Below are 27,375 nucleotides of genomic sequence, written 5' to 3'. Positions count from 1 at the left end.
TGAGTCAATTCAATCAAATAAGTTGAGAAAAATCCCCGGTCACTCACTCCTTACATATTGAAGCCCTGAGGAGAAAGAGAAAGTTCTGAGAGATGATGGTGGATTTCACCAGAGTGGTGTGCTTTACTTAAACACACAGTCCATATGCTTTTAATTTGTGTGTAACGATCTGGTGAATTGTCAATCTGTCCCTTTTAAAAGAGTGTGTAGGAAAACAAAATGTGCATGAACGCACTGGTGAAATATGGCTTCATGTTCTCATGTTTTGAAATTGTTTTCATTTGTACAGTGAGAATAGAAGTGTATGAGAATTGATCTTTAAAATCTCCATGGACCTAAGTATTACATACTTTGACATGCAAATATGTGATTTACACACCCTTTCTCAGAAATAAGTGAAATGAGGGGCCAGCGTTGTGGAGTAAGACTGCCACCTGGGACACCCACATCTCATATGGCACAAGTTCAAGTCTTGGCTGCTCCACTTCCAGTTCAGCCCTCTGCTAATGGCCTGGGAAAAGCAGTGAAAAATAGCCCAAGTGCTTTGACCCCTGCCACTCACATGGGAAATCCAGATGAAGCTCCTGGCTCCTGGCTTTAGCCTGGCCCAGCTCCAACTGTTCTGGCCATTTGGGGAATGAACCAGTGAATGGAGGATTCTTCTGTCTCTCCCTCTCTCCTTGTAACACTTACTTTCAAAAAATAAATTCTTTTTTTTTAAAAAAGTGGCCAAATATTTTTTTATTGTGCTTATCATCATCCGAAAGTTAGCTCATTTATTTTGTGAATCTTTTCATTGCCTCTTCTACACTCAAGTGAAACCCTATGAAGCTGTACTCCTGGTGCCTGGAACACTGACTGGCACACAGTTGTTTAATAAAAATCTATTAACTGAAGGAATTAATATAAACTGAAAAACATTCCATGAACTGAAGGAGTATGTCCGTGTATTTCTAAACTCAACTTCACTGAAGCCTCTGTGAGTGTCTACCCGCTTTGCCAAGTCAAATCAGATCAATGCGTGTTTAGTGCAGGCACAGGAAGAGTGGACAGTTTCCGACAGCATGATGCACTGCTTAGAAACAGCAAACTCTGGCTGTTCTGTGGTTTGTGAACACTTAAAAAAACCTGAGTTTTTACCTCATCTTTTAGGAAGTCTCCGCAGTGCTGGGACACTATGGAACTCTACTGGGATTTTGTAATGAAAACTATTTGATTGAAACAAAAGCTTATTACCTGAAACAGAAAGCTGATTTTGGTTGATGAAACCTGCATTCAAATCATTGAGTTATTTAGTTATCTTATTCAAGAACTGAACACTAAGGCAATTCTGAGTCATTTCTATTAATGAAGAACAACACGGACACACATGACTTAGCTTAGATCATTTTACCTTCTTTTTTGTTGTTGTAGTCATAACAGTTCCTTTCCCTTTTTTTTCTGGCGATGACAGTTCTATTACTTTTCATGTCATGTGTGACCATGAGTAGTCTAAAGAAGGCAGCAAGAAACATTTTTGGGAGAAAAAGAAGGAAGTGGTTTTAACATTGAAATTTTTTTCTTCATAATTCAGAAATAGACACCTACACTTGACAGAAGTTTTTCATCATATCGTGTTCTACTTATTGGTTGCCCAGGAATTTCAAAATAGTTTTTCAAGCTTTTCCTCATTGAGGATATATTTGAATATCTCTAATGTTAAATTCAACCGCAGAATAGCAGGAAAAGCATAGGATTTGGGTTGTGAAGATCCTCAGTTTGAATGTCATCTCCTTCCATAACCAGTATGAACTGTAAGCAAGGCACATAATTTTTGAAAGCATCACTTCCTTTAGCTGTAGAAAGGGTAATGCCTATTCAGCATAATCATTGCAAATATTAAATGTAAACTTGCATGGGAAATACCTTTTAAGTAGTTTGCATTTCCTAAATTTTACCCCACTGCCTTTTCAACTATTCCTTGAGTGACTCTTCACAGGAAAGAATATATAGAGAGCTACAAACACTTCAGAAATCAGATTTTTCTAGAGCAGACCGCCCAGAAATTCTCAAACTAGGATCTAGAGCCTCTTGGAGTCTCCAGAAAGATTCTCAGGGGCCAGAGGATTTTCTACAGGTATAAATCAAAGAAATGGCTTTTAGTCGGAAAGTAATATTGAAACATTAAAAGAAAGTCTAAAACATCTGAATTTTCACCTTATAACTAAGTATTGCTATGAGATTTCACTATGTATCGACATTTACATTTTCCACGTCATCTCAGAGAGTCAAAGGACCTTTAGGACTGTTCCTACCTTGCTGCTGATAGGTTGGCACGTCCTGCTATCCAAAGGATCACAGTGACCAGTATGTGCCACTATGCTTATGTCGGATTATTTATCTATGAAGGCAACATTTTCTTTTCCTAGTGAAAATATACATATGAGTACTATTTCCAGTTAGCAAGACTATTATATTTAATAAATTGGTACTTTGCCTTTACATTATGAAAATAACATGTGACTGAGTAATGTACTTCTTTGTAGGGGCCAATGAGAAATGAGCGATGAATAATGTAAATAATGTATTTGCACCAAAGCACATGTTTTCAAGACATGCTGTACAAATCAAGGTTAATTGTCAGTTGAATATATTATAAGCAGAACGGAAACAATGAAATTTGATTTATGAGAAGTTCTGAAGTGGTTTCAGTGCATCAGTTTCAGGATGTACTAATGGGCTTTGTGAAATTCTGCATGTTCAAGCCTCACCTCATTCATGGGAGATGTGGTGCTGAGTCTGTTTGAAAAACCACAAGGTGTGTGATGCCTGAGCCAGACTGGTTTCACTACACGAAACTGCCTTGTTTTGGGGGTAAGAGAGAATTTTTGAGTACACAGATGCCTTCTGTTAATCCTTTTCTCTCTTGCCAACAATTACTGGAATATTGGCCAAATAGAATCCCAAGCAGATATAAATAAAACATGACAAGAAGTCTTATTCCTTCTTTATCTTCAATAGTCTCACTCACTATGAAGTCAGGACTGAAATGACAACAAAATGTTCAAAAAAAATATTTCTTAAGAACTTACAGCTAACTTCAGGTTATCTTCCTAGTTCTGAATTTCGGTGCATTTTTGCTGGGTTTATATTTAGTGATGATTTCAACTATATTGTCATGCTGTCCATGTTGAATGAAGTAGTAACAGCTTTAAAGGGTCATCAAGTAATACGTTGGCATTCAAGGACTGCTTGTTGGCAATATTACGAGGCCTGATTTTCTTCAAGACTCTCAGATCAAATCTATTGTGTGCTGTGTCCAACACCATACACTGCAATAAACTAATGGTAATTTGAATGCATTGATTTATAGTTTAGTATTTAACTTGTAAATCTGGTTTGCTTTCAGAGCTGTGTAACAAATGTAAGAAATTTGGTTGCAGGCACTGATTTAGCTAGCAGTTAGGGTGCCTGTGTCCCACACCAGACTACCTGGTTTCAGTGCCTTGCTGTACTCCTGACCCCAACTTCCAGGTGCTAATGGGTTACTGCCACCCAGGTGAGACCTGGATTGCTCAGCCCTGGCCATTTCAGGCACTTGGGGGAGTGAACCAGCAGAAGGGAGCTCTCTATCTCCATGCCTCTCAAAGGTTTTTTTTTTTTTTTAAATAAGGAATTTACACCCAGTTTTCTGTTTATATATATTTAACTAACAAAAGAAGTAACAACACTGCAAGTCTGGAAACAATTTCTTGCTTTAAAATAGATCTTATACAGATGACATAAATCAGCTGATCACATAAATCAGCTCTGGTAACACTACATTGTTCAGTAAAGCCGTGGCTCTCAAATTAAGTTCTCCTGCTATTCCTGTACACCTGTGACAATTTAAAGTCATTCCTATCTCCTCCCAGCGAATCTGATCTCCTGACAACCTCCGTGTTTTTTCTTTTTCTGCACGTGATAAACATTTTTCCTCTTTTTAGAGTACAAAGGGCTTACAAGTGATCATCTGAGCGTGTAGCCTGATTCTGAGAGATTACGACTTGGAGGGACCTTAAATTCATGACCCCAAAATTCTGACCCTCTTTCCAACTATAGATTTCCCTACCCATTTATCCTTTAATAAACTGTTTAGTTGCTAAGGTTTTAAGAATGTGAGAAAATCAAAGAGTTTTGTTATATTTCTTCAAATGATAAAACTGAACATCAACTTATTATTTCTTAATAGCTTTGAAGTTAGAAATAGCTTAGCATAAGACAGGCCATTAGGAAAAACACATCAAAGTGTATTTTATTAGTAATTCGGCAATTTAACTCAGTAGGCCTGCTATTTTTGTCTGATTTTTTTTTAGGGGGAGGGGAAGGGACAAGGTTTTTATTACTTTTCAAAAGGTGTGAAAGAAAATAATTATAATCATAAACACAAAGACAGGTTTAGCAATAATCCCTGTGGGCCTTTTTTTTTCCTTCTGTAATAACAAACTCTCATATTTCACACTATTTTATTTTTGTATATCAGAAAATTCGGTACCAATTAAAAAAATGCCCCCAAATTACTAATCTGTAGCAGGTGTTTACTTCAAGTATCCTGTCCGTCTGGGGAGGGGGAGGGACTTAGGATGACAGGGAGAAAAAGGCAAACTCCAGCGTATTTTGTAATACACCGTATTACAGTGAGATCCCATGTAAGGCCACGCCGGCGTTTTGCCCCTCGATGTGTCCAGTGCTGTAACCAATCACTGTCGCAGACTTTAACGTTTGCCCTTCCCCCATCTCAACGCGCAAGGCTGGGACTTGAACAGCGTGATTTTGGCTGTAGTTAAAAAAGACATGTAATAGAGCGTTTCTTGCAGGGAGGCCCGTCCTGCACGTTTGTATCCTCAGTGCGAGGGCTGGAGCACAGGGAGCTACAAGGAAGCACCAGGATGAGGCTCCAGCCCAGGTGCAAATGAGTCCTCAATTCCACCTCTCCAGCCAGCCAGGTGGGCTTCTGCCTGGCCTTCTTCAACGTTCTGGAAGCTTGGCTGCCAGAAGCTGTGCGGGCGGTGAGACACCTGTGCAGGGGCAGGGGCGCGGCCGCGCCTCCGGACAGCACTGGCGCCTGCGCACAAAAGCTCAGGCCTTTGATTACCTGCGGGTGACCGTCCAGTCCAAGCAGGCCCGCCTCAGAACCGACCGGTCACTACTTGGAGTGGACATGGACCCGAGACAGTCGTGCCTAATGCTCTTGGAGTCCCGGACAACCTAGAGTGTGGCGCCAGCTGTTCCAGAGCTGAGAGGTCAAGTGGCTGGGGGGAATCCGGGAGGCCCGGCCCCCGCTCACTTCAAAGCCTTCTGGCTTGTCTGTCATGGTGAAATATCGGTGCCACATCCCGTATTTCCCTTGGGGACCTGTGCTTGAAGAACCCAGTGACCTAGGCACGAGTTCTCAGATACCGCCTGCTACAGCTTGCCCGGCGCTTGTCACTCCGCGGCAACTGGCAACTGCCCAGGTGGCGATGTTCCCGTCATGCCTCGCGGGAGGAACGCGCCAGCCTTCACAGCCTGGAGCTTGGGTATGGCGAGGAGGCGCTTACCCATGGTGCACCGGGCGCTTATTTGCATGGATCACGCAACAGGTAGACCCCCACAGGTCAATAACGTCCCGGAGCGGCCTGCGCGAAAAGCGTGAAAGCCTCGGGAGGTAGTTTCCTGGCAGAAAATCGCCTGGAGTGCTCGCAGCTGCTCGCCAAGGGGCGGGGGGATGTGTGTTGCGGCCTACTCACCATACCTTTAAAAGGGGAGCGTTGCCCGGCCTTTATATGGGGTCTGGACGCAAGCCTGGTCGTGCTCGCTTCGGCAGCACATATACTAAAATTGGAACGATACAGAGAAGATTAGCATGGCCCCTGCGCAAGGATGACACGCAAATTCGTGAAGCGTTCCATATTTTGCATCTTTTCCTTCCTGGAGAGCCTCACAGCATATCTCCAGTACCCACCTTAAGACAGTGCACTACTTACCCAGCTATTCCTGTCTGCATCTCAGTGCTTAAGCTTCCTAAACTCAGCACAGCAATGAGCTCTGCATTGAATTTCTCTTCACAGAATCCACCCTTACTTACGTAAACCGGCATTTCTCCGTCTCCTAAGACCCTGCCCAGCTGGGCCTGGAGCTCAGGAGTCCACAGGCTGAGGTCAGCCCGGGGAACAGGGCCTCCGTGGAAGACGGGGTGCAACACTCAGGTTCCCAGAGAGCTCGGTAGGGTCGCAAAGCAGGCGCGGGAAACGAGCTTCAGTGTTGCTTTCCTCGCTGCTTTTGCAGCCCTCTTCGTGAGGCAGGGGCCTTCTCCTGAGAAAGACCCAGCTCCTCGGGTCTCAGGAGTTCGTGAGGAGGCAGACAGCACAGGGAGTCAACCTCAAAATAGAAGTTTAACTGCGGAAAAGCAATGACATTTTCTCACCCCTAAGATGCGCACTACATTTGCACACAACTCAGGTCCGCTCACTTCGCAGCCCGCCTTACGCCAATCTTTACATTTCCTTCGAGTGAGACAATAAAGAAGCTTTTTTTTTAAACTTTTATTTAATGAATATAAATTTCCAAAGTACGACTTATGGATTACAATGGCTTCCCCCCCATAACGTCCCTCCCACCCGCAACCCTCCCCTTTCCCACTCCCTCTCCCCTTCCATTCACATCAAGATTCATTTTCGATTATCTTAATATACAGAAGATCATTTCAACAGTTTGCTCCCACACAGAAACATAAAGTGAAAAATGATAGATGATTTTTTAAATGATGATGAAATCAGATCAGACCTATTGTCATGTTTAATCCCAGTGAGAGTCAAGTTGGGAATTGATAATTTTTTTTTTACAGAAGATCAGTTTAGTATGCATTAAGATTTCAACAGTTTGCACCCCCATAGAAACACAAAGTGAAATATACTGTTTGAGTACTAGTTATAGCATTAAGTCTCAATGTACAGCACACTAAGGACAGAGATCCTACATGAGGAGTAAGTGCACAGTGACTCCTGTTGTTGACTAATAAAGAAGCTTTTGCAAAATATGGAACGCTTCACGAATTTGCGTGTCATCCTTGCGCAGGGGCCATGCTAATCTTCTCTGTATCGTTCCAATTTTAGTATATGTGCTGCCGAAGCGAGCACGACCAGGCTTGCGTCCAGGCCCTATATAAAGGCCGGGCAACGCTCCCCTTTTAAAGGTATGGTGAGTAGGCCGCAACACACATTCTCCCGCCTTGGCGAGCAGCTGCGAGCACCCCAGGCGATTTTCTGCCAGGAAACTACCTCCCGAGGCTTTCACGCTTTTCGCGCAGGCCGCTCCGGGACGTTATTGACCTGTGGGGGTCTACCTGTTGCGTAGTCCATGCAAATGAGCGCCCGGTGCACCATGGGTAAGCGCCTCCTCGCGGTACTCCGGTCCCGGGGCTGTGAATGCTCCTGAGTGCCGCGCGGCATGCTGGGAATGCGCGCGGCGCCGTTGTGGGGCTCGGGAGAACAGGAGGCGCTCGGCGCCTCGGAGGCTACTGCCCCTCCAGCAGGGCTGCGGCGGTGCGACGCAAGTCTGGAGCATGTCGTTACACTTCCTTTGAGTGCATTTAAAAAGCAAAAGCAGTCAGCTGGCCCTCCTCGTAGTTAGGAAAGTGAAGGCAATTCCCTGATCTCACCCTCAGTCGGTCTGCGTTCACACATTTCCTCGTTGCTTCGAGGTTGCTTGTATTGAGCAGTCATAAGGACGGGGTGTTAGGCTGCTGTGACCCGCGGGTGGCTGTGACTGCGGCCCGGCCTCAGCTTCTGAACGCAGGGTTGGTTTATGGGGGAGGTGGGACCTTTGCCCCTGTGGAAGCCTTGGATTTGGCTCATTTCTGACAAATGGTGGTGTTAAACTTGTCCTCGACGTTCCTTGAAAGCTGGTGAGCACGTCTGGAAGCTTCCTTGGTTGGCCTCAGAGTCTCTGTAGCGTAGCCCCGGCCCAGCCCGGCCCGCGGTTCTGGTAGGCCGAGCAGCCTGCGCCTCTGGCTGAGTCGTTGTCGCATCGCTGATGAACATCGTCCAGGTCAGGAGCGCTTGGTTTGGCCCTAGCGTGGACAAGAATGGAGAGAATAAAACCTGGAAAAGAAATGAAGGGTGGCGGTGTTGTATGAGTCTCTGAATCACTCGCTCCCGGGACCAGGTGCTTTGCAGAGTTTGATTACTCCGGCTAACAATGTACCTTTCTTAGGCTACGTTGAAGCCTCCTGTCTTTACAGCTAAGACATTCTTGGGGAGCCATTGCCCGCCTTGTTCTGCTCTGCTCTCTGTTAGTTACCCTTTATCCTGGAAAGTCGACTGGATAAGCGAAAATAGCTCCTCCTCTGATTTCTGGATGTGGGCTGCTGGTTCTTTCCTGGATGTTTTCTGTCAGGCTAAGCATATATCGACGTCTTCACGCAGTAGGACTCGGACCAGGTGTGCTCAGCCTGACTGTCCTGCAGGTCCTTAATCTGTTCCCGCAAGTCTGTTCTGTCTGTTGTCTTCATTTCAAACCCTTCGCCTTCCCTGCAGTCCTGTCCTCCCGTTGCTTGTGCCCCCTACCTCATTTCCTACGTCAGTAACCGCACGTTTGCCCAGTTCACCTTACGCCTTTACAGACACTCAGGTCTTCACGCTCCACGTTTGGCAACGTTAAAATACTGCTGGCGTCTGTGACACTGAAAAATCAAACTTCAGGTCCTGGACTGACATTCTGATAAAAAGTCTTGCTCTTGTCATCCTTGGTTGAGAATATGTGAATTTCCAATCACTTTCTTAGGTGGAAATAGTGGGTTTTTGAAAGACTTATTTATTTGAAAGGCAGAGTGACAGAGAAAGATCTTCCACACCCTCAGATGGCCTCAGTGGCTAGGGCTGAGCCAGGCGGAAGCCAGGAATACAGAACTCCATCCTGGTCTCCCACATGACTGCAGGGGCACAAGCACTTGAACCATCCTCTGCTGCTTTCCCAGATGCATTAGCAGGGAGCTGGATCAGAAGTGGAGCCACCAGAACTGGACCCAGTGACTTTGATATGGGATGCCAGTGTTGCTTTGACCTGCTGAAACACAATGCAGCCCCGGGATTAGTGTTCCTTATCATGTCTTTTGGTAGTCATTCAGCAAAGTTATGTGGTAGGTGGCTTTTTAGTAAAATATTTTTTAAAAAAGTATTTATTTATTTGAAAGGTGGAGTGGCAGAGGCAGAGAGAGAAAGAAAGGTGTTCTACCTGCTGGTTCACTCCTGGATGGCCTCAATGGCTGGAGCTGGGCCAATCCGAAGCCAGGAGCCTCTGCAGGTCTCCCATGTGGGTGCAGGGGCCCAAAGACTTGGGCCATCTTCTGTCTTCCCAGACACATCAGCAGGGAGCTGGATCAGAAGTGGAGCAGCTGGGACTCGAAGCGGTGCCCATATGGGATGTTAGCATGCAGGTGGTGGTTTTACCCGCTGTGCTACAGCATAAGCCTCATAAAATAATCCTTGTATCTTGAGTTAACAATTTGGTTCATTTGGAGGCCAATGTAAAGCCATTGCCTGAGATGCCAGCATCCCATATGGGTGCTGGTTAGTGTCCCGGCTTCTCACTTCTGATCCAGCTTCCTGCCAACGGCCTGGGAAAAGCAGTGGAAGGTGGCCCAAATGTTTGGGCCCCTGCCACCCACATGGGGGATCCAGATGAAGCTCCAGGCTCCAGCCTATCCCTGCACTGGCCATTGTGGCCATGTGAGGGAATGAACCAGTGGATGGTCAGTCTGTCTCACTCTTTCTGTAACTCTGACTTTCAAAATCAATCTTTAAAAGAAAAAAAGGATTGGGTTTGTTTAAGGAGTAAAACTCTTAATAGACCTTGTTAACAAATTGACTTCAGGAGAAATTTAAAGGACTTTTCTCGGCTTATCAGATTTTTTTAATGAGAAAAGTTTGTTTTATATTCTAGAACAGTTGGACTCATATTACAAATAAATGTAATAATTCCAACTATGTACATTAACAATAAATTGAAACTATGCTTTCTTAGTGGTATGCTAAACTATGACACATCTTAATGACATTTTAGATCCGAAGAGATGCCTCATTTTTCAGAGAAGAAAGCTGAGGCTGAGATTATTATAGCAACATCGCCTCATAATAATGACAGTGGTGCTGCCATCTTCCAAGGCCAAGTCCATTGCTTTTTCCACTGTTCCACTGGTGGTATTACTAGGTTATACTGTTTGCAATAAGTTACAAAGGAATGGATAAAAGCTTCAAGCCTCCATTTACAACCACATTTCCGAGTTCTCTCATTTGATCCAGCAGTGGGAAAGCACACACCAACAGATGGACTTTCTATCTTGTTCTCTTTTCCTTTGACTTATGGAAAGGAAATGTTCAGTGATGTGACACTGTTGAAAGTGTTTTTTTTTTTTAATTCATCTTGTCTTCAGCGACTTTGCTCTAATTAAAAAGAAGAACCCAAGTTTTCACATCCTCTTTAGCAGGGAACAAATGAGTCACTTAGAACCACAGCATTAGTGACCTAGGTTTGCCTAGGGTGAAATTGATGCACTGAAGCCAGGGAGGAGACTTTATCAACCCGGACCTCAGCTTGTAACTATGATAAAAGGGTCTTTCAAAATACAGGTGCCTGAGCCCTCCACTGGAGACTGATTCAGTTATTCTCAGTGGGGCCTGTGCAGCTGTGAGATATCTTTTTGGATTCTCTCTCTGCCTCCTCCTCCCTCTACCTTCCTTTCTCCTGAGACTCTTAGCCTTTATAATGTTTGTTTCAAACTTGTCAGCTCGCTTTTTTCTGTCAGAAGTGCTGTGCATCAGGTGAATCTCGTCTGAGTTCCTCACCAGTCCCCTTCCTTTGCCACTCCCTTCCTTTACTGGCCAAACCCACTTCGTTCGTGTTACTTCCAGGGGTAACACTTCCCAGGATTCCTCTTCAATGTCCCACCTGGAAAGCACCACGAAGATCTTTAAAACCTCTCCAGTCTACATTTTATTTTTTCAGGACTCCTCCAGCTAGTCCAATACACTATAGTAAATTAGAACAGTCTTACCCAAGCTGGCCTAGTTAATAGATTCCCCAGAGTCAACTCCTTACAATTTCCAAAGGGGTGGTTAATGATATTAATGATTTAGATTGGTATATGCCAATGAATTCAGAGAATGATCTGGACTGTCTCCTAGATGACCTTTTAAACTTTTAATGATACAAAGTCAGTCTGAGTAAGGCCGAAGTGAAAAGTGAATGGAGCCCTTCACAGTAACCAGTTCCCTTAATTTGTAGTAGGTAATGTGTTCTGTGTTACTGAAGGGAGTTGGGTGAGGTGGGGGGAGACTGTCAGAGATGGACTTCTTAATTTTTTATAAATATTACAGACTTACCTGTCTATACACGTATCCTCTATTCCCAGTCTTTAGTTTTAGAGGAGAGACATGTCTTGTTCGGGGGGAAAACTTGTGCCCAGGTGGAAAACTGCGTTGTTTGGAATCCAGTATCTGATTCCTGTTCTGTGGAAGCTATTTTATAACTCTGTAAATTGTGGATTACTGATAGCGATGCAACACAGTTCTTGGTTATAGTTACGTAAGTTTTGACCAGTAGAAGTTCAGTTGACTTACCTCTACTGCTATGGAAGTGAGGTAGTTTTACTTCTATCTGCACATTTATTTCAACATTCTTTTCTTCCATATCAACTTGTGCTGTTTTGATTTCTCCTTATAACATCTACCATGCTCTTTCATTGATTAATGTGCTAAATAATTTAACACATGTTCATTTATCCATATGGAAGACGATCTTAGCTTTTTGTTTTAAAAAACAAAAGTTTGAAGTGCTCCACTGAGTTGCTCAATGGATTCACCTGATAAGGTAAACTTGTCACCAGAGATGTGCAGCTTGTGGACTGCATAATGCCCAGACATGTGCTTTTGTTTTTTTTTTTCCCTTGGCTTCCAAATGACAATAACACTTGGCTGACTTTGTTTTTCTAATTCTAACATTCTCTGTTTTGCAGTTCTTCATTTTCTTTTTATTGATATAGAGAACAGATTTTATATATTTCATCGGTCTTTATTTCCTTTAGGTTGAATAAGTCACTGACTCTTGGTGGCGATGATGGGGAATATGGTGTTAGGGTTTGACAGTTTGGTGTTCTCTGTGAGTGGATTAATGATTTATAGAGATCTAGTCTCTGGTGGGTGAGAGACTACAGAAAAACTGGTTATTAGTCTTATTTGTATGCTTTTCATCTATTTTGGGCACAGATCAATTAAGAATGTTGTGTTCACCAAGGGAACCACTCTTTGATACCTGACTGGTAAATTTTTTGTGCTTCTATGTTAACTCCTGATTCCTGTGACATTTTAAAATTGAAGTTATAAAATCTATTTTTTAATCCAGAGAGGTCTTTATCTCATGAGTGTATAGTAGCTTCCTAAGTCCAGATGATATTTTTTGTTGTTGTTGTTGTTGTTTTTTTTTTTTTTTTTTTTTTTTTGACAGGCAGAGTGGACAGTGAGAGAGAGAGAGACAGAGAGAGAAAGGTCTTCCTTTGCCGTTGGTTCACCCTCCAATGGCCGCCGCTGCAGCCGGCGCACCGCGCTGATCCTATGGCAGGAGCCAGGAGCCAGGAGCCAGGTGCTTTTCCTGGTCTCCCATGGGGTGCAGGGCCCAAGCACCTGGGCCATCCTCCACTGCACTCCCTGGCCATAGCAGAGAGCTGGCCTGGAAGAGGGGCAACCGGGATAGAATCCGGTGCCCCGACCGGGACTAGAACCCGGTGTGCCGGCGCCGCAAGGTGGAGGATTAGCCTATTGAGCCACGGCGCCGGCCTAAGTCCAGATGATATTAATGATTTAGATTATCTGATGGCCTAAATTAGAGGAGCCCTATTCTAATTGGTTTAATGAGATAAATAACTGCTTATACAGTACTTCTGTATTTCTCAGAACATAGGAAAATGAAATAACAAAATGAAATAGCTAAAAATTCAAATGTGCTAAATTTAAAAAGTATTCTAAAGCAACCATCTCAGAAATCTTTCAAGAATTTAGATTAACATAATTTAAGTAAGTCTTTGGTGAACTAGACTATTTCAATGATTTGGTTTTGGTGGGAATTTAGCTGAGTGGCTAAGACACCTGTGTCCTGTAATGGAGTACCTGTGTGAAATCGTTGGCTTTGACTCCGAATTCCAGATTCTGCTAATACAACCTTGGGGGCAGTGGTTAGGGTTCAAGAGCTTGTGTCTTTGCTACCCGTGGGGAAGACCTGGCTTCAGTTCTGGGATCCCAGCTTCATTTGGGACAGTTAAAGGGAAGACAGGCAGATAGGAGCTTTCTGTCTCTGTGCCTCTTAATAAAAGTAATTTTGTGCAAAAAAAATTTCCTGTGCAAAATAGAAATTACTATGGTTTAGATTATTATATATGGTTAAGATTACACTTAGAAACATAGTTAATGGTTTTTCAGAGAAGTTTTAAGTAGCAACATGAAGTTTTTTTAATACTGCTTTATTTTCTTTTAATCTCTCCACTATTTTTTTTTTTAATAAATGTTGTTAGGTCTCTCCTTTCATTCCTATATTTTCTCTTATTGATCTGTCTGGCTGGACATTATGAATTTTCTGTTCTTCAAAAACTTTGTTTATCCTGTTGCTTGTTCATTTTCTGTTATTGATTTCAGTTCTTGATTATTTCCCTTCTTCTATTTACTTTAGGTTTAATTTGCTCTTGTAAAAGTTTAGGTTATTAATTTAGACCATTCTTCTTTGCTAACATAAAACACATTTACCTCTAGACATTACTTCAGCTATATCCCACAAATTCTGGTATGCTATGTTTATATTTTCATTTAGTTAAAAATATTACCTCCTTTTCCTTTTTATCAGATCAGTTATTTAGGTGTATGGCTTTAGTTTTAAATATTTGGTTATTTTTCCATGTATCTTTGTGTTATTTTGTAATCAACTCCCTTATGATGTGTTTTTACTTATTTTGTTTATCAAGGCTTGTTTCATGCCCCATGATACGGTATGCCTTAGTGGATGTTCCATGTTCACAGAAAACCAATATGTCTCTTCTGTTGTATATACTTCTTAAAAGATTTATGTTTTTGAAAGGCAATGAGAGAGACATTTTCCATACACATACAAATGATTGAAACAGCCTGGACAGGGCTAGGCTGAAGCAAGGAGCCAGAAACTCCATCCATGTCTCCCATGTGGGTGGTGGTAACTCAAGTATTTGAGCAGTCATCTGATGCTTCATAGGCAGATTTACCGGGGGAAGCAGATTGCAAGCTGAGTAGCCAGGACTCATACTGACACTCTGTCATGGGATGTGGGCGTTCCCGGTAGTGGATTAACAATTGTGCCAAAACACCCACCACCAGTATAAATGTGAATAAGTAATATGAGTTGATAACTCTTAAATTGTGCTTATCCTTAGTGATGTTCTGTATTTCTCCAATCAGCTTGTGAGAACTGTTAATGAGCAGTTGTAATTGTGGAGTTCTTTAGTTGATTGACATTTTTTAGAAATTTATTTATTTGAAAGGCAGAACAACAGAGAAAGGAAGAGGGAGGGAGACAGATGGACAGACACATCTTTCATACACAGGTTAACTCCCCAAATGGCCACAACAGCCAGGCCTAAGCCAGGAGCCAGGAACTCTGTCCGGGTCTCTTGTGTGGGTGGCGAGGGCCCAAGCATTCAGGATGTTTTCCTGTGCCTTCCTAGGCTCATTAGCATGAAGCCGGATCAGAAGCAGAGTAGCTGGGGCTCAAACCCTGGTGTCACAAGTGGCGGCTTTGCCCACTGTGCTGCAATGCTGGCCCCAGTTCTGAAAGTTTTTGCTTCATGTATTTGAAACTTCGTTGTTGCATGCATATTCAGGATCTCTGTGTCTTCTTGTGAATCAGTTCTGTTTGTCGGTATGAAATGTTGCTCAACAACCACAATTACTACGATTAATCAAATGGATATTTGATTTATGAAAACAAATACAAAATAGAAAGACAACTTATGTTTTGCCAAGTGAAATTCCCTTTGTCCTCCTTCACTTTTTCCTATGGCAATTGTCTCCGTCACTCATGCATTTGTTTGTTTTCTGTCTTTTCTCACTAGAATAAAACTTCCAGAGAGAAGACTTCATCCATTCTGTTTGCTGCTATATCCCAACTACCCACAACGGTGCCTGTCATAAAGTCTGGTTTCGGTACTACTTTCTGAATGAGTTAATAGTAATAAAGCCACACAATTGTAGAGCATATTTCCATGACTCTACTTAGTCCATGTTAAGATGGTTTCTGCTTACATAGGCCATTTTAGAATTCTTAGAACCCACGGTGTTCTCACTATTCTCCAGTGTGGTCGGCACCACAAAGCAGTGTGACTGCGAGTTCTCAGGATCTCAGGAGGGTAGTGAGTGAGCTAATTCGTTAACATGTTCCTTTAAAAAAAAAATCTCTGCTCAAGCTAGGCTTTATTCCTGAATCATTTCAGAACAGTGCATCTAAGTGGCAAACACCCAGTTCTTGGTCCCTAATCCTGGATCTCTGTTAGGAACCTCTACTCACTCCTTCCTCAGGAGGCCACTTGGGTCCTCATTTTGGATGACTCTGTGGGCCAGCCTCACTGTTGTGTTCCTGCATTGTTAGTTGAGTAACAGTTTCTTAAGCCAGGATCCCAGCTGTATAAAGCAGCTGTGTTTGACATCTCCTTATCCACTCTGTGGTTTCACTTTCCCCAACTCTTCATGCAGCCAAAGGTTTTTGTTTCCCAGGAAATATAAACTTGAAACCCCCCGGGAAATGAATGTCGCCCCATTTTATATTTGATAACGTTAACTGCAAAAAATGTTGATCAAATCCTCTGTGATTGAAGAGGGAAAATACATCTTTTTAGTCAAGTGGGTCTTCTGGGTATCATGGAAAGTATTTGAGTCTAGTGGGCACTCAGCACTTAGACAACCCACATGCCCTTGTGAAGTAGGGATAATCATAATGTGTGCCCTGCTTGTCTCTTGGGGTTGACAGGATTTATGTGAAATGCATGGTACCTTGTGCTTTGGAAAGCATGGGAGGTGTGCAAATTGCTGTTATTGTAATGAGAAGCTCTTTTGACTTTGAAGTTTACAGTGATTGGATTTTTTTAACTCGGTAATTCAAGATCATTTGAGTATTGCATCAGAGACCTTCACTCCATCCTCAAGAGCACCTGCCTATAACTCTTTGGCCAAGGAATACAAGGAAATTGCTGTTAGCTGTTACCTTGGAAACTATGCACATTCAAAAACAACAACACTGGAAAGGAAACAGTGTAACTTTGAGGGAAAGCCCACTTGGGACCAATAACCACCTCACCCCCAAGCTTAAAATGTTAGGCACCTGCTTGAAAAGGTTTCTTAATTATTTTTTAAAAACCCAAATGCTGTACACATTTGGGGCATCTTTGTTAAATAAATGATGAGGGGTGGGTGTTGGGTGCAGCTGTTAAGCCACCACTTGTAACACCTGCATTGCATGTCAGAATGCCTGAATTTGGATCCTGGTTCCATTCTTCATTCCAGTTCCCTGTGAATGTGTACCCTGGGAGCAGTAGTGATGGCTCTAGTAGGGTCCCTGTCACTCATGCAGATGACCCAAATTGAGTTCCTGGCTCTTGGCTTCAGCCTGGCTCAGCCCTATATGTTGCAGGCATTTAGTGAGTGAATCAGCAGATGGAAGATACTCATACTCATTTCTGTCTCTCTCTGCCTTTTAAGATAAATAATTTTTTAAAATGATGAAAATGGCCAAGATAAGATCTGCCATTACTTAGAAGAAGTTTAGACTTCAAATGTCTTAGTACTTTTATCTAGTATCATCTTATTAGTCTTTGATGTTGTCTGGGGTATCCGCAGGCTCAGATTTTATTCTTTGTCAGTTATAAGTCCCAATGTAATCATCTAGAACTTCAGAACAACAGCGATAAAAAAACCAGCATTCAAACTCCTAGTGATGTTTCTGCTAGAAACTCACTCATGTGATAATAGTTCATGTCCATGCTAAGTTTATAATCTCTTGTTTTCTGTAACCTTCATTGGTTACCCTTTGTTCACAACCTGTAATTATTGACAAACCTGGAGCTTAGTGTTTGAATTGTGCTGCTTGATAACTGTGGGTAATCTTAGGCACTTGGGATTTGGTTTATAGAATGTGCATATTTACATCTTTCAGTAACTCTCTCCTAACCCCTTTGATGCATATTCTTGGGTCACAACCCAGGAGATTGTGATTTAGTAGGTGTGGAGAGAAGCCTGGATTCTGTATTTCAGCAGGCACTCAAGATTCTGAGGCTGAACTTGAGATTACCCTTTGAGAACCATTGTGTTCTCCAACTGCTGGCCTAGATTTTAAGTTTAATTTTTTATCCTTTATCTTATATTCAGGGATCCTAAAACTAATCTTCCATGAATAAATACAGGTTTCTCTTTGCTGTCATCATGCCTAGACCTAAGTTTTGCAATTATCATTGTCTTGTCCTTCCTCTTCCTCTGGGCACCAGCTGTGGACAATGGGAAGTGATCGAGAAGATGCGCGCTCTCTGCTTCTCAAAAGTATGTGTGTTTGGGGGAGACTTGATGGAAGGGAGTGCCCTTCTGACCTGTGAGAACACAGTGCCCAAGGTGCCACCTTGGAAGCAGAGACTGTACCCTTACCAGGAAATCAAACATGTCCATACCTTGGAATTTGAGCCTTTTTAAAAGTTATTTATTGATTTGAAAGGTAGAGCTAGCAGGAGAGACAGATCTTCCATGTACTGGTTCACTCCCAAAATGGCCCCAATGGCTAGGGCTGTGCCAGGCCAGAGCCAGGAGCTGCTTCTGGTTCTCCTACGTCGGTGCAGGTACCCAGAGACTTGGGTCATCATCTGCTTTTCCAGGTGCATTAGGAGGGTGCTGGATCAGAAGTAAAGCAGCCGGGACTTGAACTGGCACCCGTATGGTGATGATAGCACTGTAAGCCGCAGCTCTGGCCCCAGAATTTGAGCCTTTAGAACTATGAGAAAATAAATTTCTGTTCTTTATAAATGACTCAATCTCAGGTAATTTGTTACAGCCACACAAAATGGGCTGAGACCATAGCCTAAAACTGCTAAAGGACACCGCTTCCTAACAGTAACAGGTGTGCAGAATCAGTTGTTCTTGGAGGATCTCTCCCTTGCCACCTCTCTGGGTCAGGTGTGAAGTATATATATACTATTTGAATAAGTTCTTTTTTTTTTTTTTTTAAAGATAGATTGATTTATTTGAAAGAGTTACAGAGAGGCAGAGAAAGAGGTCTGCTATCTTCTGGTTCACTCACCAAAAGGCCTCAATAGCTAGAGCTGCGCCAGTCCGAAGCCAGGAGCTTCTAGGTCTCCCGTGCAGGTGCAAGGGTTCAAGGACTTGGGCCATCTTCCACTGCTTTCTCAGGTCATAGAATAGAGCTGGATCTGAAGTGGAACAGCCGGGACCCGAACTGGAGCCCATATGGGATATACCGGCACAGCAGGCGGCACTTCACCCATTACACCACAGTGCTGGCCCCATGAATAAGTTCTTTACGTGGTTGTGAAACCCGCACCCATGAAACTCTCCCTTGGGAGTCATAGCTTTCAAATCATTTAATTCCTTCTCCTTTAATAGAACTTAAATTTATTGTCATGGTTTTCTCATGTTCTGAAATATTTGTGGTGAAGGTTATGAAAAAGTTTCTTTGCAGTTTTATCAATACTGTTGTATCATTTTTTAAAATATTTATTTATTTGAAAGAGTTACACAGTGGGAGAAGGAGAGGCAGAGAGAGAGAGAGGGAGGGAGAGAGATCCTTCATCCTCTGGTTCACTTCCCCAATTGGTCACAATAGCCAGAGTTATGCCCATCCGAAGCCAGGTGCTTCCTCCAGGTCTCCTACGAGGATGCAGGGGCCCAAGGACTTGGGACATCTGATACTGTTTTCCCAGGCCAAATCAGAAAGCTCGATTAGAAATGGAGCAGCCAGGACTTGAACTACTGCCTATATGGGATGCCTGCATGCCACAGTGCTGGCCCCTGTTGTATCATTTTGAGATGTTTCTTTTTGTCTTTAGTGTATCTTTTAAAAGACCTATATTTATTTGAAAGGCAGAATTAGAGAGGGAGAGATAGATCTTCCATCCGCTGGTTCACTCCCCACATGGGACGCTGGTGCCGTAGGCAGCGGCAGCGACTTCTGTCTGTTATGCCACAGCACTGGCCCCAAGTAGTATACTTCTTTATCCCTATTGATGCTGTTTTTATATTGTATAATATTAGTATTGCTAACTATTCATATGTTTTCTTTTGGCAAGTGTTTGCTTGACATATATTTATCCATCTTTATTTTCAAACCTTTGGTGTGAGTTTTAAAAATCATGTTTTTCATAAATAGCATTGTTGGGGGGCAGGGGTTGTGGCACAGAAGGTTGAGCTGCTGCTTGGGATGCCTACCTTCCATATCAAGGTGCTGGTCTGAGTCCTAGCACCTGTGCTTCTGCTTAGGCTTTCTGCCAATGCATCCCGGTAAGCAGCAGATGATTTGGCTGAAGTGCTCAAGCCCCTGCCACCCACGTAGGAGACCAGGATGTAATTGCTGGCCCCTGGCTTCTGCTTGCCCGTCACTGGGTGTTGTAGACATTTAGGGAGTGAACCAATGGTTGGAAGATCTCCCTCTCCCCTACCCCTTTTTCTCTCTTTCTACCTTTCAAGTAGATGAAAATAAGTAAAAACAGAATTTGGGGATATTAAAAACCAACCCATTCTCTTATCCTATTTTTTAAACATGTGGATTTAATCTAAAGACTGGCAATTTGTTTGTGTGTGTGTGTGTGTAAAGGGGTAGGTAATGAACACTTTTGATTTGGTGCACTATAGGTAGTTTCTGTTGCAACTTTTCTAAAGCAGCCACAGATCATACATAGATGAATAGGCCTGGCTGGGTTTGGCCTGCCCAGGCATAGTTTGCCAGTGTCTGGCTTAATCCACTTACATTTTTGTGATGGGTGATATATTTGGACTTTGCTCATCTCATTTTGTATGCTCTGTTTACCATCTGTATTACTTGGGACAGTGCCAGCTGAGGTTACAGATGAACCTGGAACTCTCAGCAGCTCAGCACAAAAGAAGTAGGTATCTTCTCTTGTGAAATCAAGTCAGTGGCACAAGGGCTGGGCTGCCCCCCTGCAATCATTCGGGAACCCAAGCTACTTGTTCTAGTGGCTCTGTCTTTCCTATTGCACAAGTTCCAAGATCACTCAGATGGGAAAAGAGGGTAGAGAGGGACCACCTGCTCCTTAACCACATCAGCTTGGAAACCATTTACAGATCACTCCTCACATTTCATTGATGCAAACTAGTCACAGGGGCCTACCAAGAAGCAAGAAGGGCCTGGGAGATGTAGTTCCTGGTGTGGCAGCCACTTCCCAACAGCAGTCCTGCACTCTGGTTGAGGAACACAGGCCTTTGACACACATTTGGACACTTCTGCCACAACCAACCTTTCTTCCTCACTGCTTTTACCCACCTTCTGTGGGACTGTTGTGCTTTTTTCCTTTCTTTGATTTGTTGGTTTGGAATATATGTGATATATTTTGTTTTTGTTTGGGTGGTTGTTCTTACACTTTGAACATACATATTTAACTTTCAAAAGTTTGTATAAAATGTATACAAAGAAAAGAATCTTTTTGATTCTCCGTTCCCCCATACAGATATTACACAGACATCTTTACTCCTATGCAGATACCATACACATAGTTTTATACTTACTTTTTGTCTAGAATTTTATTTCAATTTTGACAAAAAATACAAAGTAGTTTGTTGTGGTTGATTCGTTCCTGAGAGGATTCGTTTCTGAGAGGAGGAGCATGGTGGGGGCAAGAGGCACCGCGCAGTCACCACACAGACCTCGGGAGTTGGGTGAAAGCGGGATGGAGGTGAGCAGCCTGCAGACTTGTTTATTTCAGTTGGTACAACAGCTTATATAGCCAAGGCAGCCAATCTGGTCAAGGGGCGGTCTATGCCCTAACCGATCACAGCCTGTTGCCAGGCAGTTTCCAAAGCCATCCAATCACAGCCTTTTGCCAGTCAGGCTCTGTTGCCAGGCAGTTTCTGTTGTCAGCGTCTATCTTGGCATGACCTTCTCACCTCAGTGGCCATCTTGGCATGACCTTTTCACCTTCTCATTCCACCACAGTAGTTATTTTATGGTTAAGAAATCTACCACTCTATTTTTGTCCATGAGTTGTCCTCTGGACTCCATTGCTGAGACGGAGTCTTTAAGTGTTGGTTTTTGTTGTTAATGTTTTGTTTTAGTGAAAGTCTGCGGATGGTAAAGCCTTTTGGTCCACTATACCTGAATAGCTAGGTATAAAATTCAAGGTGGATACAATATTCTCTCAGTATGTGGAACATATTACTCCATCTTCTTTTGGCATTTTTATTGCTGATAATAAATCTTTTGTCTCTTTGTCATCATTTTATAGGAATCTATCTTTTTTCTCTAGTAGCTTTAATGATTTGTATAGTTTGGTAACACACCATGGTTTTGCATTTATTTTTGTTGATTCATTCATTCTTTCAGAATCTGTTGTGAAACTATTGACTTATATTTCTTCATTTCTTGAGATTGTTGGCACTAACCCTTTATTTTTTTTAAATATTTATTTATGTATTTATGTATTTGAAAGGCACAGATATAGAAAGGCAAAGAGAGAGAGATACACAGAGAGAGAAAGAGAGGTCTTCCATCTGCTGGTTCACTCCCCAAATGGCTGCAAATGGCCGGAGCTGGGCCAATCCGAAGCCAGGAGCCAGGAACGTCTTCCAGGTCTGCTGTGTGGGTTCAGGGGCCCACGGACTTGAGCCATCTTCTACTGCATTACAGCTTAACTTTTTATTAGCCTTTTACATTTTTTCTGTTCTCTGCATTTGGCATAATGGCAGGAGGGGTGTGTCCCATCCTGTTTCTTTCAGTAACCAAGGTGTCCTGATTTGAGAGCTTTTATTTCTTTGTTTTGTTTATTAGTTGGTGACTAAGATGCTGGGTCCAGTTTTTACACCTGCTAGCACTGCTGGATCCCTAGTTGCATCCAGAGCAAGTGTGCATGAGTCATTTTTGAAAATTGTCCTCAGAGATGGATGGTAGTAACTAACCCTGATGCTGAGAATGTACCAGGTCTTGGTAGCCACATCTTGGTAGCTGGCTTCAGAGTAAGTCCTGGCAGGGCCACCATGTTCTCTCTCCCCATACTCTCCCCAGCACCCTCTCTCCTTAAGTAACATGGCACAGACTGATGCCCCAATGTGCAGAGGGACATGAAAGGCTGCCTTTGGGTCTACCTGAATCAGGCTTGACACCTGCTGTGTTTTCCGTCACTGTCTAAAACTAATTTATTTTTAGTCCCTGAGCTATGGAATGGGGCTGTGTGTGCCTGTGTGTCATGCACTGTTTTGAGCACAGGAAGCCATGGGAGCAGAAAAACAAGATGTGCTCTGCTTAAGGTGTTCACTCATGGTTCTGCATGTCCGGGAGTGCGGACCTTATAATTTATGCAAAGACAAAAGTTAAATTGGGATGACCATACAGAAACACATCTATAGCTAATTTCCAGATTTTTCTTTCACATTGCATAAGATGGTCAGGCTGTTAAATCTCTCATCTGTCATCTGTAAAGACAATGTTGTTGTACCCCATAGCAGGGATGCCTTCTTACTTGTGTATGGTAAAGGAGGCTTAGCGCTTGACACCAGGTTGTCTTGCCACTCTTCTGGAAGAAGCATCTGAGGCTAGGCTTTCTTCTTCAGTGTAGAGCTGGCTTAGACCTTAGACATTTTCTGCAACTATTGACACACTCAAGCTGCCAGGTGACCAGATCAGTTCCCAGACTTTATTCCTCCAGGGGCAGCTTTTTGTGGCCCTGCCACTTTGGACCTGGATCTAATTCTCACCCTGCCCCTTTTCCTCCATATACAGGTGTGCAATGACTTCTTCTGGTCATAAAGCTATTAGTAATTGGCCTCAGGGAAGGAGTTGCTAGAAATCCAGTCCCCATACAATGAAGGTCCTGGTAAATATCACCTTACAGGGCTGTCTGGATATTCCCCATAGCCTGATTTCTCCTCACAGGGCTCTTTAGCGATAGCATAAAACCATGTTGTTTCCAGAACTAAATGCATACTCCCATTCTTCTTTTTGTTTTCATTTCTCTTTTCTTAAAAGCATTCTTGCTACTTTATATAATTGCCAGAACTTGCCAGAGGCTTAAGAGATAACAGAAGAAGCAACTGATTTGCAATTAGGAGGCAAAGCAGTAATTGTGAGGCCAGAGGAAACTAGAGAAAGTAAATCAAGGAAAAGACACTTGGAGAAAGTCCAGTCAATCTGAAAGTTAGATTTTTGTGGGAGATCTGAGTTGGAGGTTTCAGTTCAAGAATGTCTTGGGCCAACCGCTGTTCGGGAAACTGGCTTGTAGGGACAAGGGAGTGGAATTCAGGGACCAGGAGGAATCTGCCTTAAAGCTGGGGCTATGGAGGCTTTTTGTTGAACTTCTCTTCTGGAAAGTACTTTATTGGGGAAGAGAGAGAGTACTGGTACATGCATATGTGTGTGTGTGCCTGGGGTTGAGGGGCAGCACTGATGTTTGGAGCAGGACAGTTCTTGAGTCGGAAGCTGTTTTGAGCTAGTCAGAGTATTTGGAAGTCTATGTATGCCTTCTATGACTGCCTTAAAGAAAGTACCAATCAGAGGCCCTTGAATATAGAAGAGCAGTGGTGAATACAATTCTTGGGGAACTAGGAATTAGGGCAGAGGCTCTGACATTGTAGAATTTATCAAACTACCTGTAAAATAATCTCCAGTGCCTGTTTGATTTCAGACCACAGAAATCAAATGTAGAGATACCTTGGGGGAGATGTCTGAATCACACATAAGAGTTCCGGGGTGGAGAGTGTGTTCTTACGCTTGCGGCATTTAGACAACAGAAAAAGGACATTTATATATAGGTAGAACACAGATTCTGTGATAAGATTGGAACTTGAGACCTCCCAGAAAAACCTTTCTCATGATTGTGGCCATTGGGATATTGAGGAGCCAGAAGCCAGGAGAACTTTTCCACACTGTGTTCACGGTTTAGTCCACATTTGTTTCTACTTTTCAATCTACTTAGGCATCCATTCTTTTTTTTCTTCTTACCCTTAAAATTTTACCACTTACTCATGGTAATCTTTGTCTACAACTTTACCTGAAGAGCTTTTGCAATCTACCTCTTCTCTGTCATCTTTTCCACCCACTGCAGGGAAAATAGAGTTTCCTATAATGTGCTGGGTTTTGTACAGTTCACATCATATTTTTTTCATGGTCCCAGAAGTTCCATGAGGTAGGTTTATAAGGGATCTTTTAGGAAGTATCAGAATCCCTGAGCATTTAAAATCCCTGGGCCAGGCTACGTAAAGGTGTTTCCATCTTATAGGAATAGAGAATACTAGCAAATTGTGACCATCATTTTTCAAACCATGTTGGTAAGGATTTCTGCAGACGATCCTGCAAAATCTCCTCTCTAATGGAAAATGAGCAACATGTGCTTTACTTAGGTTCTTTTTAACAAACACATCTGGGAGCTAAGTTTGACTTGTTGGCTAACAACAAGTCAGAAGTTTGGTGCCTTTCTAGGCAAGTGTAATGAAGTTGCATTCCCTGCTAAGGAGGAGCAGGCATGGAAACTGTTGTCTTGTTGAATCCACTGAATGTATGCTGACTCAGAAGAGACATGGAAGGTTGAGCAATTGATTTCTCAGAGGTGAACCCGAGTTGGCCAATTTGTAGTAAACTTGGTTATTCAGACTGTTTCCTAGCTCGAGACATGATGGACCCTTTGATCTGAGATAGTGCTGTTTTCAGAGAGCTGGTAGCCAAGGTATAACCAGGTTCTATCATGGGGGGAAGTTTTTGTTTATCAGAAATAGCCAAAGCATCAGATTCCAGGAAAGGGTAGGGGCAATGAGAGAGCACAGAGATCCCAGGGGCTTCTGTTAGGGGTATTGGACGATAAACTTGTCTGGTGTGATTACAGAAGATGAGTGTGAACTCTTTCCCAGGGGACTGATTGTGGAAAGAAATTGTCCCTGGCCAAATGAAATGTCACAGATTCATAGAGCTTCAGTGGTGGATTGAGGTTTAGCAAGCAGGTAGCTAATTGTGCAGATGAGAACTGAAACTTGAAGGGATTTTTCCAAGGTCACATACTTAAGAATGGACAGGATACGATTCTCCCTCCCCCTCCCAGAAACCTTTTACTTAAGGTCTATAAACTTCATGCATTTCATAAATACAACTTTAGGAACATAGTGATTTTTACCACCATTCCTGCCTTCCCACCCACACTCCCACCCTTCCTCCTCCCTCTCCTATTCTCATTCTTACTTTTTTTTATTAAGATCTATTTTCAATTAACTTTATACTCAGAAGATTAATTCTATACTAAGTAAAGAGTTCAACAAATAGTATAAAAAATGTTCAACAGTTTTTGATTTCTTCTGTGACCCACTGTTCATTCAGGAGCATGTTGTTCATTCTCCATGTATTTGCATATGTTCTAGAGATCGTTCAGTTGTTGATTTCCAGCTTCATTCCATTGTGGTAAGAGGAGATGCATGGTATGATTTTGATTTTCTTTGAATTTGCTGAGACTTGCTTTATGGCCTGGGCTATAGTCTATCCTAGAGAAAGTTTGATGCACTGGTGAGAAGAATGTGTATTCTGCAACTGTAGAATGAAAAGTTCTGTGGATATCTGTTAGGTCTATTTGGTCTATAGTGTCAATTAACTGTTGTTTCCTTGCTGATTTTCTGTCTGGTTGATCTGTGCTTTGCTGAAAGTGGGATATTGAAGTCCTTCATTACTATTATATGGGAGTCTATGTCTCCCTTTAGACCCCTTAACATTTCTTTTAAATAGCCAAGTGCCCTGTAATTAGGTGTGTATACATTTATTATTGTCATATATTCCTGTTGAATTGATCCCTTAATCATTGCATGGTGCCCTTCTTTGGCTTTCTTAACAGTTTTTGTGTTAAAGTCTATTTTGTCTGATATTAGGATGGCTACACCAGCTCTTTTTTGCTTTCTATTAGCATGGAATATCTTTTTCCATCCTTTCACTTTTAGTCTGCATGTATTTTTGTTGGTAAGATGTATTTCTTGTAGACAACAAGTAGATGTTTTCTGTTTTTTTTTTTTTTTCCCATTTTTCCATTTGCATTCAAGGTTACTATTGATAAGTAACGACTTGGCCCTGCTGGTTTTCCATAAATATTCCTATTTTTTACTTGAGATTTCCTTCGTACTTCTACTGGGAGATTTTCTGCCTTCACTTTCTTTTGTAGTGATGACTATGTTTATGTGTTTGTGTTGTAGCACATCCTTAAGCATATTTTGTAAGGCTAGACAGGTGGTGACAAATGTCTTCAATTTCTGTTCGTTATGGAAAATCTTTGTTTCGCCTTCATTCATCAATGAGAGCTTTTCAGGGGACGCTATTCTGGGTTGACAGTTTTTTTTCTTTTAATATTTGGAATGTATCTTGCCATTCTCTCTTAGCTTATAGGGTTTCTGATGAGAAGTCTGTTGTGAGTCTACTTGGAAATTCTCTGCAAGTCATCTGGCATTTCTCTTGTGTATATTTTAGAATCTTTTCTTTAAGTTTCATTGTGGAGAGTTTGATACAGTGTGTCATAGTGAAGATCTTTTCTTATCATGTCTATTAGGAGTTCTGTGTGCTTCCTATACTCAGACATTCTATTCTTTCTCCAAATTAAGGAATTTTTCTGTAATTATTTCACTGAAAAGGCTTTCTAAGCTGTTCTCTCATTCCACACCTTCAGGAACTCCTAAGACCCATATGTTGGGTCATTTGATAGTATCCCATAGATCTCTGACACTGTGTTTTAGTCTTTCTAACAACTTTCATTTGGTCTGATGGTAAAATTTTCAGCGATTTGTCTTCTAACTTGGATTTTCTTTCATCCTCACTGAGTCTGTTAAGGTTTTCCACTGCATTTTTTTATTCTATTGAATTCTTCATTTCCAATATTTTATTTTGATTTCTCTTTAAAAGTCTCAATTTCATGAGAAAAATTTTCTTTCATGACATGTACAGATTTCTTTAGTTCTTGGATTTGCTTCTGATTATCTCTTAGTAATCTTAATCAATTTTTTGAATTGCGATTCTGGCATTTTTTTCAGTCCCTTTTTACATTCTAGAATTGAAGTGTTGTGTTCCTTTGGGGGTATTTTGTTATCTTCCTTATTCTTGTTGATTTGCTGCATTTATTTTCAGACATTTGTG

The 27,375-nt window shown here is 42.3% G+C and overlaps 1 protein-coding gene and 2 non-coding genes across 6 annotated transcripts in view; 2 read left to right on the top strand and 1 right to left on the bottom strand.

Moving 5' to 3' along the window:
- The first annotated feature begins 4,802 nt into the window (after nucleotides 1-4,802).
- Nucleotides 4,803-27,375, top strand: part of AKAP6 (A-kinase anchoring protein 6) — a 618,005-nt gene continuing 595,432 nt past the window's right edge. For 3 of the 4 annotated variants that reach the window (XM_051822154.2, XM_051822151.2, XM_051822152.2), the window contains exon 1: nucleotides 5,101-5,261. The gene's annotated coding sequence lies outside the window, so the exon portion shown is untranslated. Of the gene's footprint in view, nucleotides 5,262-27,375 lie in introns of all 4 variants that reach the window. The other variant, XM_051822153.2, reaches the window with a different exon arrangement.
- LOC127483868 (U6 spliceosomal RNA) lies at nucleotides 5,809-5,915 on the top strand. The gene has a single exon (XR_007910662.1). It is a non-coding gene; the product is annotated as a U6 spliceosomal RNA (small nuclear RNA).
- Nucleotides 7,030-7,136, bottom strand: LOC127483869 (U6 spliceosomal RNA). The gene has a single exon (XR_007910663.1). It is a non-coding gene; the product is annotated as a U6 spliceosomal RNA (small nuclear RNA).

The sequence above is a fragment of the Oryctolagus cuniculus genome, chromosome 12, assembly GCF_964237555.1.
Source record: "Oryctolagus cuniculus chromosome 12, mOryCun1.1, whole genome shotgun sequence".
Taxonomy (NCBI): Eukaryota; Metazoa; Chordata; class Mammalia; order Lagomorpha; family Leporidae; genus Oryctolagus; species Oryctolagus cuniculus.
Note: the sequence above shows the minus strand (reverse complement) of the source record. Positions and strands in the feature narration are given on the sequence as shown.